Source organism: Calidris pugnax, unplaced genomic scaffold (assembly GCF_001431845.1).
Source record: "Calidris pugnax isolate Ruff unplaced genomic scaffold, ASM143184v1 scaffold103, whole genome shotgun sequence".
NCBI lineage: Eukaryota > Metazoa > Chordata > Aves > Charadriiformes > Scolopacidae > Calidris > Calidris pugnax.
The window spans coordinates 7107874-7124415 of record NW_015090990.1 but is presented as its reverse complement, the minus strand read 5'-3'; the positions used below and the strand labels follow the sequence as shown (position 1 = coordinate 7124415).

General features: G+C 40.4%; 1 protein-coding gene across 1 annotated transcript in view; it reads right to left on the bottom strand.

Moving 5' to 3' along the window:
* The window catches only part of CERS6 (ceramide synthase 6), a 126130-nt gene that overhangs the window by 108540 nt on the left and 1048 nt on the right, over window positions 1-16542 (bottom strand). The window lies entirely within an intron of this gene.

Sequence of the window (16542 nt, the reverse complement as noted above, 5' to 3'; positions counted from 1 at the left end):
CTGGTCTCACTGACCATTCAGGGCTCTGATGAATGAGGAGGATCTAATCCTTGACCAAGACCTGCCAGAAGGAACAGCACCTACATTTTCTGACCAAACCTGGAAGGTTATTATTGACTTTATTTGGAAAGAGTAAAAAGGGTGCTGTCTCTCCCAAATAGCACATTTCTGGATGCCATCAGCAGAGATAAATAGATACAAGTCCATAATCGTTTTGTGTCACATTAGCCAACTGGCATCTTTTTTCTTTCTTATTTGTTATCTGTGTTCATTAAAGATGCTGCAAGAAGGTGGGGGTGGTGCCTGGGAATGCTACACCCTTCCATGTGGGAGACGATTGCAACGATAAAAACATTATGGCTTTCCACTGCCTACTTTAAAAAAAAAAAAAAGGTAAAATTTTGATTCTTAAGAATTTTCAGATCTGTTCCATGCACAGCTTGAGGCAGACAAATCACTCATACATGATCTCTTCTTTTACTACAATACAAGTGTTCTCATATACCTTTGAATTCAGACGTGTATCTGAAGGGAGCAGCGCAAATGCACGTTGTTTCTGGTGAGAACAAACAAATAGGCATGCCTGGTTACACCACATTCCTCCCAGGTGCACGCACCTACATCATGGTCATGTTTTCCCCCCTACACTTTATCATTAGTCTCACTCCCCTCTCCCACACTCCAGAAAACACCTGTGTGTTCCTTCCAATTCTACTCCTCTGTCCCATTCCCACCTTTAGTCCTCAACCTCTCCATTAACAATGTTTACCTAGTGAGTACAGGAGGAATTTGGGGAGTAATTAATTCCCTAAACTAAGTTCCAAGTAAGCAACAGAAGTGTCAAGATACTGAAGAGCAGCAGATTTTCACACCACAAGCCATGTGGTTGCTGCACTGTATCTCAACAAAAATTATTTGCATTACTCACACACATGAGGGGGTTGACTTGTCGTGATCTGTCATTTGAGATGCAAATATTTATTGATGGCACAGAAGTATTCCAACTTTTGTTTTTATTACTCATTATTTTAACACCGTTAGTTGAGAGGCTTTGGAACACCAAAATCACTCAGCCTGTTCTGCAGTAGGACCAAAAGAACTTATATTTTATCACTATTTCATTTATACCATACATAATCCAGATGCAGGATCAAGATCTAAAACTAAACCTATGAGCTGAGAGCTGAAGTACACTGCAGTAGTATACTATTGTCATAAATAAAGGCTAAGAGTAAACCAAGTCCTTTATTAAAATTACAATTATAGGACAAAGCTTTGTAAATAGTAACTTTTTATGCACTGTCCTAAATAGTATTCAGGTGTCCAAAAGCTACACACCCATCATAATAATACTCATACCTTTCTCAATTGTTCATATGCATTGTCCCCTTTACAGACCCACATCTCAGAACACCCTCTTGGAACAGGCAAAAATTATATTATCATCATCACTATTATTATTATGTTTTCAATACAACTTTAGAGGTAAAGAATAAGGAAGGAAGAAAATCCAACCCTGTCTATGACTCTTACAGGCACATGGAAAATGGATGGCAAAGCAAGGTGATAACTTGCAGCAAGTTCTGAAAACTTTTTACTATTTGGGACAGTTCTCATTAAACAATGTGAAAACATTTTAGAAGCAAGAAGCAGTTACTGTTCTTATGCTCATTGTTATAAAAAAGGATCCCAGGCCCTAAGACTACATAACAGATCACTCAAAATCATCAGCAGAGAATGTGAGCAAACTCATTTTCATTTCTCTGCTTCACTGTAACACTCAAAGACCTCCTGAGGCCAGCAGCCTTGCTCTTTCAATGTCACCAGCAAGACCAGACCAGTATACTTCCAATCATGGTCGCAAAGGCTGGAATTGTGAAGGTGCTGGAGAATGCAAAGCCCACTCCTGCAACTAAGCTTTCTGATTGATAACTGCTCTTCTATGGGCAAAGCTGAGGGGGGGCATCCATCAAGCCTTCCCTTGAAGAGAGTTTGATTAATGGGGAACTGTAAGAAAACATAGGGTGGATCCAGTGTGCTCCATTTTCCTATTCATTATGCACATGTACTCATTCAGAAGCCTATTTATGTCATTCAATATAAATAAATACCTGCAGCACTACCAGTCAAGTCAAAAAGACCACACTGCTGTGAAGCAGAGTGGGAAACGTTCTTGGAGGTCATCATTATAATCTATTTAATATCCGTATGTACACACAGTTATACTCTCTAAATCACAAAATCACCACATGTGGAAAAAACAAAATCATCACTAAGGATGACATTTTTCTTTTTCTGTGTGTACTCAACAGAGCTCTTAACAGTTGCTTCTGTTGTAACTCTGGCAATAACTATAGTTTACATACAACTCCTGGGTTCTCATTAAACTACTTGCCACGTGGACTGACAGCAACACAGCTGCGGCACAGTACCTGTTAAGGCTACACCAGTATACTCCTTCCAGACCACCCTGCATGGTGCCAGGAGGTACACAACCACTGCATAGGTGCATCAGACCTTCTTTTCCACCACAAAGTAGCTTGTGGAAGAGCAGAACCAGGGCAGGACACAAGAAAGCTGTCCACAAGGTGCCTACTAATAGCCTGTTGTTGAGTTGCAGACCTGACGCCTTTAGTCAGTATCAGAGGTACTCCTGTTCAACAAGGGACCAAGGGTATCATGGGATACCTTTGACTGACATTATGCCATGCAGGAGCACAAGCCCACATCTTCATCTGTCAAAAAAGCATAAGCCTTTCTAGTTAATATCAAATGTTAACTAACCTTCTACATGTGAAATTTTCAGAGAGAACAGTACTCCATGGCCGCACACATAATACCAGTCTTGAAAAGAATGGGAAGGGGGACTTAGTCAAGGAAAGAAAAATGGAATTAAAAAAAAAAATAATATATATATATTTATATATAGCCTTGATTTTTACCTAGGTGTACAGATTGAATGGCTTCTGCTTCTTAATTACTAAAACAGTCAGATGGTTACATATCACCATACATAATGACATACAATTTCTGGTCTTTCACACAAGTTTTATGCTGTTGTAACAATAGAACTCAGCAAAAACTAACTTCTAATATATATTGGCAGATGACCAGATTCAGGACCTTTGTGAGTAAATAAATCATATTCAAGAGTAATATAGATCCTCAACTGGTATAAATCAGTCTGACCACCCTGAAACAAACTGTGATTTACACCACCAGAGACCTTACCAGTATGTAAATAAACAAGTAAGACTATGTGACAAAGGTCTCCATGTACGTAATACAGTTTCCCAAAATTAATGCACTCTTTACATTAAAATTCATATAGGAAAGTAAATGCTAATATTCCAAGAGAGACAGCTAGCCTATGTACAGACCCCAGGACGTTTCATAGGAAACTGTAGGACATCATTGGGCAAGGAGTATTAAAAACCCTGACCACTGTCATCTTATTTTTGAATTTATGACTTAGGACTTACTGGCTCACATGCAACCACAGGCCTAAAACTCTAAAATATATTTACAGAAGCACCAGGTGAAGTTAATACAAGTCTGAAAAAGACGACAAGATGCAAGTAGCAACACCTAGATTCCAAAGACCATTTTTATATACGAAGATGAAGTAATCTAGCTTTTTATTTGGAACCTCTACACAGAACTATAGAAACAAGAAGAAAAGTCAAGATGCTGGAAACTACTGCCTTGGCTTTCCATTCCAACAAGCCTTCCCCAAGACATAACATAAACAAACAAAATCAATAAACAAACAAAAAAACCATGAACAAACAAACAAACAAACATAAAAAAACAAAAAACCCATAAACAAACAAAATCAAACAACAATCCATAGTAACACTTTCCTATTCTGGTCAAGGTCTAAAGTCAGCCACAGTTATTCAAGGGAAGCCGAAGTCCTTTGGAGATTGCATACAAAGCACTGCATATGGAGGATTGAAATCAAGGTTACCTTCTCCTTGCTCCATGAATCACTTCATGGACCACACAGAAGGGAACATCCTTACTTTGATATCTACAGCCTTCTCTGTACATGTTTTTTTATCGTGCTGAGAGACGATGGCAATTGATTGCTAAATGTAATGTAATTTTCTTAGTCAACACACTTAGATTATTTCCAAACCATTTTTCAGGGAATATCTTCTGGTACAGATAACAGACTTTGTAGAAACAAAATGTGAAAAAAGCTATGATTTCTCCTAATAAACACTTTGAGGACTTTGTAATAAAGGTGACCAATGTATTCTATTTCCACCAAACTGAGAAAGATCCTTGATAAAATTAGGATCAGATTGAAACCGTTCCCCAACCCAAGTTCCCCACACACCAATGCACTCAACAGGCCTTCCTCTATAGCTGCTTTTACAATTAAATGTCATTTTAAAACTTAAGTAAGGAGTCTGTAATGCTCTTACCACTGCTCTTCAATAAGCGCAGTGGAAGAGCAGCTCATCTGAGTGCTAGTTACACACTCAAACAGCACTGAAGAAAGGTAAAAGATTTTGCTTCCTCTGTTTCAGTTGCTGCGTCTTCCATACACAAGAGCTGGGCAGCAGTCAACAAACCTTAAGACAGAAACTTCAGCTCTGCCTTTGTTTGCCACCGACAGCTCTGCAGACCAGATGGGAGCAGACACAGGACAAGAAAACATTGATGGGGCACGTAGAAGAAGAGACGAAGATCAGAAAAATGCATACCAAGAAACACTGGAATAAACCTTAATTTAAATGAAACGTGAGGGAAATTTATTTTGAGATAGAGGCACAGCTGTAAGATGAGAAGTGAGAGAAAGACAGTTAAAGTGTCAGGAATCGTATGCTTTGACCCAAAACAATGCAATCTTTTTGAATCATTAATAGGCAGCTTCTATAGCAGACATGAAACAATCAGAATCCTAAATTCTAGCTGGATATCTATACAGCCCTGGTGCTTCAAAGATGTCATAGCTGTCATGTTTTGAGTTATAAATGAAAGCATTTAATAAAATACAACAAAAGAACCCACAAAAAAAAAATCCATACCACCATTATATCCACCCTCCAGAATAGGGCAAATGATTTAATTACAATGCACTTAAAAGTAAGTACAAATGCAGATGCTTCAAGGAAACTTTGCAGTTTTCTATTCTTAGAGACACCTTACTTGAGTAAGAGATTTCTTATTAGTATTTAAAGTTCTAAGCCACTCTGGTGTTACGCCTGAGTTATTCCAACCAGGAAACAAAACAGAACACAAGTAATTCTATGGTGATGGATACAAAGTGCTACTTTCTCTACAGACCTTGAAGTCACTCCCAATGGAAAAGTAAGCAAGATGAAGTAGTCTTCTTCCATTTCCACTGGTGCACTTTTCATCTTGACAACTGAAGGTAAATGTCAGGCAAGATCTTTGAGCTCTTGCCATGATTCTAGCAGCCTTATTTCAAGAAAAATCAACCTGTTCAGAGATACAAACCAAAACAAAAAACCTACAACAAAACTTTCTGTGCATCACATATACTCAGTTTGTATCTGTAACTCTTAAATTAAGAGCTGGTCAAGAATGAATGTTTCTGGAGGCTGAAAACACTATAGAGATTGCATTTTTATCTCTGCATCGTCTTGTAACCAGACCCATTTATCAGTCCTGGCTGAAAGTCAGGACATCTGTTCCTGACGAAATTTTGACATTTCTAAATTTCCATTTCATTCCAAACTGGAAGAAAACCAAACATTTTTCCACATTTCCTATAAATTCTCTAAAAAATAACAGTTCCAGGTTCACATACAAGAGTTTCTCTAATTAGGATATAGGTGTGTTTCTTCTGTCAAATAGCAAACTGTTTCAATATCACCCCAGCAACAGACATTTTGAAATATCACATTTTCTAGACCAGTCAATATTTTATAGCTACCTTTAATCGATATTTTTTTAATTTTATGATTTTTAATAAAATAGAGGGGGGGAAGTATTACATCAGAGTGATATGATGCCACTGTGGTGTATAAATTATGCTGTGTCACACATGGACATAAATATTTACAACTATACATATATTACCTATATAAACAATTTGTGAATGTGGAACTAAAGACTGGCTTCTCTCTTTTTCTTGCTAAGACTGACTTACTCTTACTATCTTGAAAACAAAAGGAATAAAAGCTGTTCCAGTAAGGCATGTGATCACCATTTCCTGTCTTCTAAGCACCTCTTTCTGTGAATTATTTTCAAAAACAAAATTGTCTTGAAGATACTGTAGTATGGAGGAGCATCAACTTAAGGTGAACAAAACGAAAATTATCCTCAAAATTGCCTGTTATAATCAAATTTAATGCTGTAGGAGACTCAAGTATTGATTCTAGAAGGGAACAAAATGCATTTATACCACAGCATAACTCAGACTTCATTTTAGGTACCCACAAGGTAATTCCTGGCTTAGGTAGAGGAAGTTCACATCTATTTCTTGATTCATGTTCCATCTGCTCACGTGCCAGACTACCATAAAATCAAAAGACCCATTCTACAGCAAACGGAATATGCAAATGTCCATTCAAACAAGTGTTAAGTATTCTGCCCTAATTAAGTTTCTCCTGCAGGCGTACAGTGAACTTCAACCTAATCCTCACCTATTCAGGTTTCCAGTACAGTTTACACACTTCACACAGATGTAGGATCCTAGGATCTCCTTGGAGCCCTGCATTGTAAAAGCATGCCATTTAGTAAGGTTTATGATTTCACAGAATCACTGAGGTTGGAAGAGACCTCTGGAGATCACTAAGTCCAGTCCCATGCTAACAGTCTGGTGAACTAGAGCAGGACTGTAGCCAGTTGGTTTTTGATTATCTCCACAGATGGAGACTCCACAACCTCCCTGGGTAACCTGTCCCAGTTTTTCACCACCATCCCAGGAAAAAGTCTGTCCCCATGTTTAACAGAATTTCCTGCATATGAATTGCATTTTGTCTTTTCGCTGGACACTACTAAGAAGAGTCTGGTTCTGCCTTCTTTAGTCTCTGTATCAGTTATTTATACACACAGATAGGTCCTCCTGAAGGTGTCTCTTCTCTAGACTGAATCAGCTCTCTCAGCCTCTCCTGGTACATCAGGTGTGCCAAATCCTTAATCATGTTAACTCCAGTATGTTCACATCTTGTAGAGGGGAGACCAAAACTGGACTCATCACTCCAGACGTGGCCTCACCAGTGCCGAGTACAGGGAAATAATCCCTTCCCTTGACCTGCTGGCAATGTTCTCCCCAGTGCTGCTGGTGCATTTCTGGCTCATATTCAACCTGTTGTCCACCAGTGCTCCCAGGGCTCCATTTGCAGTTCAATTTATCATAATCACATCAATGCAATCACTGCAAAGTTAATTTAGTACAACGGGTGTTGTAATCCTGGGGAGCGTTTGGCGGTGGAACTGTTGATATGAAGAACTGTTCCAGGCTACTCTCTTATCATACGAGTTCTCTCCCTTCTCTCATACTAGGTGTGTGGGAAAAGTTGACAGATAAGTATCAACCACCCAATTGCCACCCAATTATTGCTTCAATATATACAAAACACGCTTCTGCTTGTGGTCTAACCACTTGCTTTTTGTTTTCTCAACGGCTTCTTTCCAACACGATGCCCGTAAGAGGAATAAATACACCCAACCGAGCCTGATCGTCCCGTCCAGCAGCATGCTTTGGACAACTACAAATAGTAAACAGCAGGAAGTTCAAGAAAATCTAATGGACAACTGTGGAAAAGTTTGTCAACAGGCACATTCCCACTCATGACCCACTCATTACCTAAAACTTTGTTTTCAACAGAAGCAACTGGTCTCACCAGTTTCAAGGGGGATTCTGGCCTTGATGACTCACTGGTCTCACCTGCTACAGCAGTGCCCAGGAAAGCCACAGCCCTGACAATCAGCTGAAAACCTCCAGCTCCTGGACTGAGCAGGTCTCCTGGTTGAGAAATGTGTCAGAGGAGCTCACTACCACCTGAGTTCACCCACTGCTCCCCAAATTTCTCAGCTCACATTCATTTCACATAGCTTTAAGTTTGCTTGCTGTAATGCCTGCAGGCTTGCTGTAATGCCTGCAGGCTTAGACTAGCATTCCATGTTTATGCTGCCCGAAGTTTCAGCAGTTGCCATATCAAGGCTAATTTCTGTACTTCTTAAGGAATATATCTTTCTCAGACTGTCCCCTTCATGACAGCACACCAGGCAGTTTGTCTCCAGCTCCACTGCGTTTCCCTCAGCAACAGATACATCACACAGCCCCAACAGACACAAGCAAAAGCAAGCACAAGGGATATTACAATGTACCACCCTGACCTTCTTTTCACATTACCCACTTTTGTGATCCACAGTTGCTTTTAAGTAAGGCCTCTTTACTTTTCACTGTACAGCACACGCTTATTTCCAAATAAGCAATTCTCTGCCACTGCATGAAAGCAACTCCCGTTAGCCTGGGCAGTTATGCTCCTCTGTACCATTTGTCCAGGTAGACAGTGTAGGTGCAGGTGCAGTTTTCATCGTTTAAAGCTCTGAGTAACTACAGGATGTCAAACATGGTAGCAAAGTAGAAGTTGAGAGTGGCCTCCGCTCTCTTCACAGTGAGGATGAGAGTCCCAGGGATGCAGTAAATGACAGTCCCAGGGAAAGCTCAGGTATCTATACATCGTCACACAGAACTGAATGCAGTCAGCAACAGAGGCAAGAAAGGAGTGAAGAGATCCTAATTCCAAAGTCAGGATTTCAACATAATTTCTATCAAGCCTTTTTTCTCCTTCTGCTTGCAGAACTGAAAAACATTAAGTTTATCTCAGAGGATGGCAAACGGGCAACAAGTAGATGTGATGACACTACATGTAATAGACAAAAGAGCCACCTTCCTCTGGGTCATCCCATTACTGTTAAAAATAGAGCAACTAGCTAGTTACAAAGAATAGACAAGTACAACTGCATGCATGAATAGTAAAACAGCCTCAGCAATTTAAGATTTTATGCCCATGAACACTGTCTGAGCTCTAACCTCTGCTTTTTGCACCAGTGTCAGCTAGATTTACTTAATATAGTACTATAAATTATTCCCCCAAATCCTATGGGACAAACCAAGACAGGAAAGATACTATTAAAAGGAAGCTTTTACTGCACACACATTGAGGAAAAAACGCAAGCAATTTAAATGCATTGCTTTAATCATCCTTGTGTGACCTGTGAGTGCAAAGAAGGCTTTTCATCATTTCAGACCAAACTTTAAAGTGCATCCTTTATAATACTAAAATGAGGTTTAGGTTAGTGAACCTGAAAGATACTTCATTAATACCAGATAGTATGGAGAACCTTATAAGCATTCTGTTCCTCCCTGTGCAAAAGCTAACTTGGAGCATTAGCTGATATACAAGTACATAGGTATCTTTCATATTATAAAATACACAACACGGCTAACTGGATGTTATGTCTTTATAGCTCTTAGACATTCTTAGTAATTGTACAGCCAATTACCTTGAGAGATAAAATTTGATTATGCTACATCAGTAACAGTTACATGATGCTTCACAATTGCTTAGCAGTATGAAAGCTTACCAACAGCAAAATTTGCTATTATGAGAAGTATTCACTACATTGGAAAAAAAAATAACCATTACAGTTTACACTCAGTTTTTGGTGCACAAGTTTTGTGTTACAGGTCCGCTAACATTATGAAAACCATCTCTAAGATGACAACTGGCTATGATAAATACTCCAGCTCTCCCACCTCTGCCAAGGTGGTGGAGACTTGGACTACTTCAGAATAACCAGAAAGGTATCATCCTGAGAAATTGGTGGATGCCAGATGGTGGAGAGCTAATCTTCTATAAAGACCATGTGCCAAAAAGACTTCCTCACAGAAGACAGAAGATCTCAGCCCATCTGATTGTCAGAAATTTTGCTCATGTTAAAGCAAGATATTAATGATTCTTCCTCTTTCAAGTGAGGAGAGACTCACATTTCCCTCCCATTCCCTTGACATGGATACCCATTTCTGCTGCACCCCCAAAATCTAAAAGTGCTCAATGAGTGAAGAGAGTCACTAGTATGGGAGACCACAGAGCAATCCAGATGTTAGATGAACACCTCCAAGGAACTGTCGATATACATCATATGCATCTGACTGTCCACAGGCTACCAACTACAGCCTTAAGCATACTACTGAGTATTATTTAAGGTTATATCACTTGTGAAAGCTACGTACTTTTAATGCTGTAATTTTAGTTTTCTTATCAATACTCCAAGACCACCTTGAGACAGGCATGGAAACCCAAAATGCTAATTAACTGTCAAACTACTGTAGGCATAGGATATTTAACAAATCTTGGCAAAAAAATCCACAAAATACAGATACGGTCAAGTAAGGACTGTTCAGCTCTGGCACCCCCTTCCTCTCTATCATATTGGCAGATAACAGAGACAGAGTCAAGGGAACAGATTTTCCCAAATGTTAATTAACTAAATACTTTGTATGGACTAACAAGATACTGGTCAGCAGATGTGTAGAAAGAGGCAGCATACCAGAAGCTCCTCTTTTTCCAAGAACAAATTCTTAGCAAATGCCTGTTAATCGGCAACAGAGGCAGAAGCAGGAGCAACCAAAAGAGCCACAGGCAATTTGGATCCAACTGTGCAGTTACAGGAATCCAGACAGGAACCAAATGGGAGTTTCTAACAGTAACTGGAAACTGCGCTCAGGCAAAACCCCACTAACAGCAGCTCTGCCCCAGTAATAGGCTCCCAGTACCCACTCTAATGACCTGCCACTGAAATCTTTCCCTCAGCCGAGCTGTGGTTTTGCTGTCATACTTCTGTCAGCTGGATAGTTTAGAAATCAGTTTTAATGGCATTCTCTACTGGAGCTCAACACATATTTCCCATTTAACTCCCAATTTTAAGATTGGCACTAAAGTGCATCTATAAATGGTCCTTTACAAAGGACACTGAACTAGCGTGCATTTTATCTACTCCACATCCTTTTAAAAAAAACACTCTCAGCTTACATTGGAACACACAACTACGTTACACAACAGAGGTGTGTACCAGCAAACACAGACACAATCAAGGTGGGTGAGCAGACACGGCACTGGTCAGACCCATGCCAAGACAGACAATGGTTCCCCAGGTAAAAAACAATCATTTTGTTGTGAGCTATCTACTTGTGTTAAATGGCTGAAAGTCAAAAGCTGCAACCCTAGGAAACAGAATACTGGTTACATAAAGGAAAATGGAAATAACAGAAAATTTATAACTACTGAAAAGAAACATGAAGAATTGGATAGTACAATCAGCAAGACAAATTTATTTTAAAGCTATTTACTGTTAATGCTCTATTATTATTATTTTTAAAAGAAATTGGCTTAAAGATTAAAACAAATAGCTTTTCTGGCTATTTTCTTTACATTGCCTTTGTCTTTTCATAGTAAATCATTAATTTCTATGCCCTATTCAATTTCAACTGAATTAAGAGTTTATTAAATAGTAATCAAGCAAAAAAGGACCTTACAGATCATCTTATGAAAAAAAGAAATTATTTTAAAAAATAGAAAAAAAATCAAAAGAGTTGTTGTCAGTGAACATGCTCATCCACTTACATGTGAATTATACCTGAACAACCAGATTTCACCTAACACATAGGAAACTAAGCAAGAAATCTCCAAATATCACAGCCTACAAACAGGTTTTGATAAAAATAATGATCATTGCCCCACCTCCTCTCCAGAGGAGGTTTTGGTCTGCTGGAAATGGAGTAAATTTGTATGCCCTCTTCCAAATTCTGTATCCTGTCTAGCCTCCTTGTTGGTGGAAGAAAGCACAGATACTAGATGTCTTAGGGATTAGAAAAATCAAATTTGTACATATACACCACATACTAGAAACACTTGCAAAGCTTTAATATATTGTCACCTGAATGAATTTTATACAGTCAGCAAAATATAGATATATTACACATGTGCACACACACATATTATGTTACCCTGATCCACTAGGAATTCTACTGTGTCGTACTAAATGACAGTCAGATGAGGTTACCTTTGAGGCTGAATTATCATTATAAAAGCAAAATGTCATACAAAATCCATGAATTTCCATACACTCAGTGTCTAGAATATCTTGAGCTGACTAATAGTAAATGATGAGGCTGGCTCAGTTTAAATCAGTGCAGCTGGGGGGCTGTTCCTATATGTAATCAAGCTATCCCTGACCATATGAGCCATTCCACCAACTGAGGAACATCAGTTTCAACTTAGAGAACTGCCCCCCATGTCAATGCCAGAGAACAAAAAATGGCATTATAAGCCTAGTTTGCTGATTTATGGTAGATCTGTGGTAGGAGGAAATAAAATACACAATTACAATGCAAAGATGATATGCAAGAAACTTGGGTAGCTGAGCCAAGTGTAAAGCAAGCAGTAATACCAGGCTACTTGACTTAGAAGATTGCTGGATCACATCAGACATCTGTTTAGTTAGCACTTTTTTTTGAGGACTGGGCGAAGTCTCTAAAGCAGAGGTGTGTTATCCTCTTGCTTTGGGTCCAAGAAACACAGACTGCTGAGTGAACATCGTTTTCATATAACCACATGCCCCTCACTGAGAATGCGCTTGGGAGGATAGGCAAGGATGCTGCTTCTGAGCAGTGAGGTCTAGGGCAGAGGGAAAAGAACTGTGTTATCCCATAAAAGAAAGCATAAAAATTGTTTGCCCAGAGTAACAGATGTTTCTTGATCTTTTTAGGCCAAACAAAACTACAATACCCTGTTATTAGTAAGACCAGTTTCAATGCAGCTTTAACTGTCTTGCCTGCACTAGAACTGGAAAGGATCCAGGGAGACAGAGACTGGTATTATTATGCTGTTGTATAGTACATGAGGGGATCCCGAGTTACTTACATACCTTTAAAAAAAAAAAAAAAAGCAAGACACACATGAAGAAATATGTCCCCAAATTACCACTGCATTGCTAAACTCCTTCCATCTTCCAAATTACTAGGTAACACTATCTTTCTGCTTCGTTATTATAGTTTCCTAAAATGTACTTTGTGTTTGAAGAAAGAGATGAATGAGAAGGAAAGGAAAAGAGAAAAGGCTGTTAAGGTATTTTAGCACCTCATCCATAACTATGATGGCCTCAGCAGATAGGTCCACTAAATCTCACGGTTATGAGATTATACCTCAGAGCAAAGCTTATTTCAAGAGCACTCATCATCATCAGATCCAATTGCTGAAGCGATTCAGCATACACTTGTTTAATCTACTTTTTCCTTTCATTCAAGAGTGCTGGTCATGGATGGCAGGATAGGAAAATATTTTTTTTTAAAAAGCAGTGTATTAGAAAGGAAAAATAAAAAAAATATAATTTCAAAAGTGTCTTGATTCTTTTCTTGACTTGGCTAGTTGATTCACCAAACCAGGAACAAAAGAAAAATTCCAGTAGGATTAACTCTATTAATGATAGGCGAATATGTATGGAACAGAATTTCCAAGTTCTGTCATTTCAGCTGCACCTGCAAATATTTACACACACACATATAGAATATAAGTATATACAAATGAAGTCAACTTTTAACGCTCAGCAAGACGAGTTTTATCCCCCAGGCATATCAAGAACCTTCTAAGTAAAGACAAGTGAAGTCCAAATCACAGCTCCCCCTGAACCATATTTCTTAGTACTGTGAAGATCCATGAAGTTAGTCACCCAATATAGCAAGGGATGCAAAACCATACTGTTCCAACAGCCTAGCAGTCAACTGCTGTGAAGGAGTCTGAAAATAATGGATATAAAATATGTAATCAGATTCATAACACCCTGTGGCTGCCTACCCACCAGCATAAAAAAAAAAAGTTACAAGAGCACCTGTATTGAGTATCTTACAAAAGAAAATAGAGAATGCACTAATGTTACAAATATTGCTGTACAACCATGGATTTAAAGCAGACCTCGCTTTTTTTTTTTTTTAAAAAAAAAGTATTACAGCATCTATTTTTATTTTTTCTTTAGTTGTTACCATTGCAAAAACAGGGAACTGTTACATATCTGCAAAAGCTTGTTTCAGGATGTAGCATGTACATCAGTCATCTACAACTTGAGCTTTGAAAGCAAAAAACATAACTGTTTTAATACACAGAAGAATGAAAACCTTTCATTTTAAGATATTCCTCTCTTTTCCCTTCCAGATCTTGTATAGCTTTATCAATTGAAATAACTGCAAGCCTTTAATTAACGATAATAGAATCCTAGAATGGCTAGCGTTGGAAGGGACCTTAACGATCATCAAGTTCCAACCCCTGCCATGGGCAGGGACACCTCCCACTAGACCAGGTCACTCAAAGCCCCATCCAGCCCGGCCTTGAACCCTTCCAGGGATGGGGCATCCACAGCTTCCCTGGGTAATGTGCATGCCCATGATACACATGAACCATTTTTGTGGCTCCCAACAAACAAAGCAGAGGTCTAACAAAATAAATTACTAATGAGCAATAACAAGGCTTGATCTTTCCCCCATTCAAGTCAAAGACAATCCCCCTGCTTTGATCAGTGGAAGCAGGTCCAGTCACTTCTGCTCAGCCTGCTTTAATGAAAGTACATGAAAAATCACAATTGTACCATGCTGTGTGGATTAATCCAATCCCACATAAAATGTCCTGATCCTACTCTCACAGTGGAGTTTTGCAATTGCTATGAAATTACAATGAAAAAAAACCCCATACTTAAACTACTAATAAAACCTTTTTGGAGGTCTCTCACCTAGTACCAGACTAGCAGAACACATTTCCAGACATAAATTTCAAAATTAGCCTAATGAATATAAGAAAATTATAAAATGTATTGGTTTTACCACCTGTATAACTGACACTTAAAAATCTACTGTACTGCAAAATTAAAAAGTACTTTAATTGAATGAAGAAAAAATAACCAGAGGGAGTGGAGACAGTACTAAATAATCAGAGTAGCTTCTATGACACTAACAACTGTCACATCGGAACTAGCGGAAACAATGTGATTCTAAGTTTAGGCTGAAATCGTCTCCCTGACTAACTGCTCCCCCATCTCAACACAGCCCTGCTGTGATACATTTTGCAGTTCAGATACATTTTGCATCTCTGGCAAGAGATGCAACATCACGCACCCACTTTCAGCGCTTGAAAGTACACATTGTACAGGCTGCAAAAGAAAAGAGAAGAAACACTAATGATTTGGCATTATCTAAATAATACTTGGCACTCAAATTGTTACTATATTGCAGTATTTAACTCAGGATAAGCATTTAAATCCACTTTTGATAACCTCAGATTTTCAAGCAGACTTCAAGTTTTGCTGTCTTTTTCAGTAAATCTGTAAAGCAACACAGAAGTTAACAACAGCCCAGGAGACAACATATTTTTCAAAACAAACATGGTCCTCTCAACTGAGTCATGAAAACAGCCAAGTTTTTCACAAACCAACATCCCAGGTGCCATATTCCAACCGGGGTGAAGGAATGATTAGGAGATGTGGAGCACTACCTGGCAGATCGACTATTTTATCATTTTTAAAGCATCTTTACAGCCTTTTTCTCTAGCATGTGGCAACTGCTGGTCTTCCTTCATCTTCTTTGACTACCCTAATGGCATGGCCTGGGAAGACCGCACTGAAAACACGTAGGTGTTGGCGTGGGGAATGGCTTTTTTGTTCTCTGCAGATGGAGGGACCACCACCTTTGTCAGGCAGCACCGAGGCGTGCGCAAGTGAGCAACCAGCCCCCTTCACTTCAGCTGCTGCCCTGTGACAGGCGGCCTCTCTCACATACCCAGCGGGAGAAACAGAAAATAAGTAGCCGTGGCTAACCAATCGCTATTTTGACGCCTTGTGCTTAAATATATGTGTATTTATGCGTTTGTGAGATGTGCGTTGTTACTTCAGGCACCTCAAAGGGGACGGGGAGTTGGGTCCGGCGACGAGCAGCGCCGGGAGCATCTCTCCAGGGAGAAACATCCCGACGGCGCTGTGAGCATTTCCCATCTGTGGCACGGACGGACGGACCGCCCCGCCACGGCACACACCGGGCGGGCAACACTCCGCCCGCCCAGGCGGCAGCGCCTTTCCCTCCGGCCGGTGCTCGCCACCGGCGCCCCGCTCCCGCCCGGCCCAGTCCTGCCCCTGCGGCGGGGACACGGGAAAACTCCCCTCCGGGACAGCTTCCCGGCCCGGCCCCGCAGCCCTTCTTGCGGGGCTTCCGGGAGGGCGGAGGGGGGGTGTGTGTGCGGAGAGGCCCCGGCTCGCACAGGTGCAGCGGGGCCCTGCTCCCGCCGCGGCCGCCGCAGGTGGAGGGAGGGCTGCGCCCATTCCCGGGTAGACCTCGCCTCCTAGCGCCCGCGCTGCGGGAGAGGAGCGCCGGCTGCCTGACGAACCCCGCCACCTTCCCGCATCGGGCCCGCTACGTGACCGGCCGGGGCGGGGGGGGAAACGTAAGGAGCCGGCGAGACCAGGGGGAGAAGCGGCGGGAAAAGGCGGAGGAGGACGCTGCCTCTCAGCCGGCGG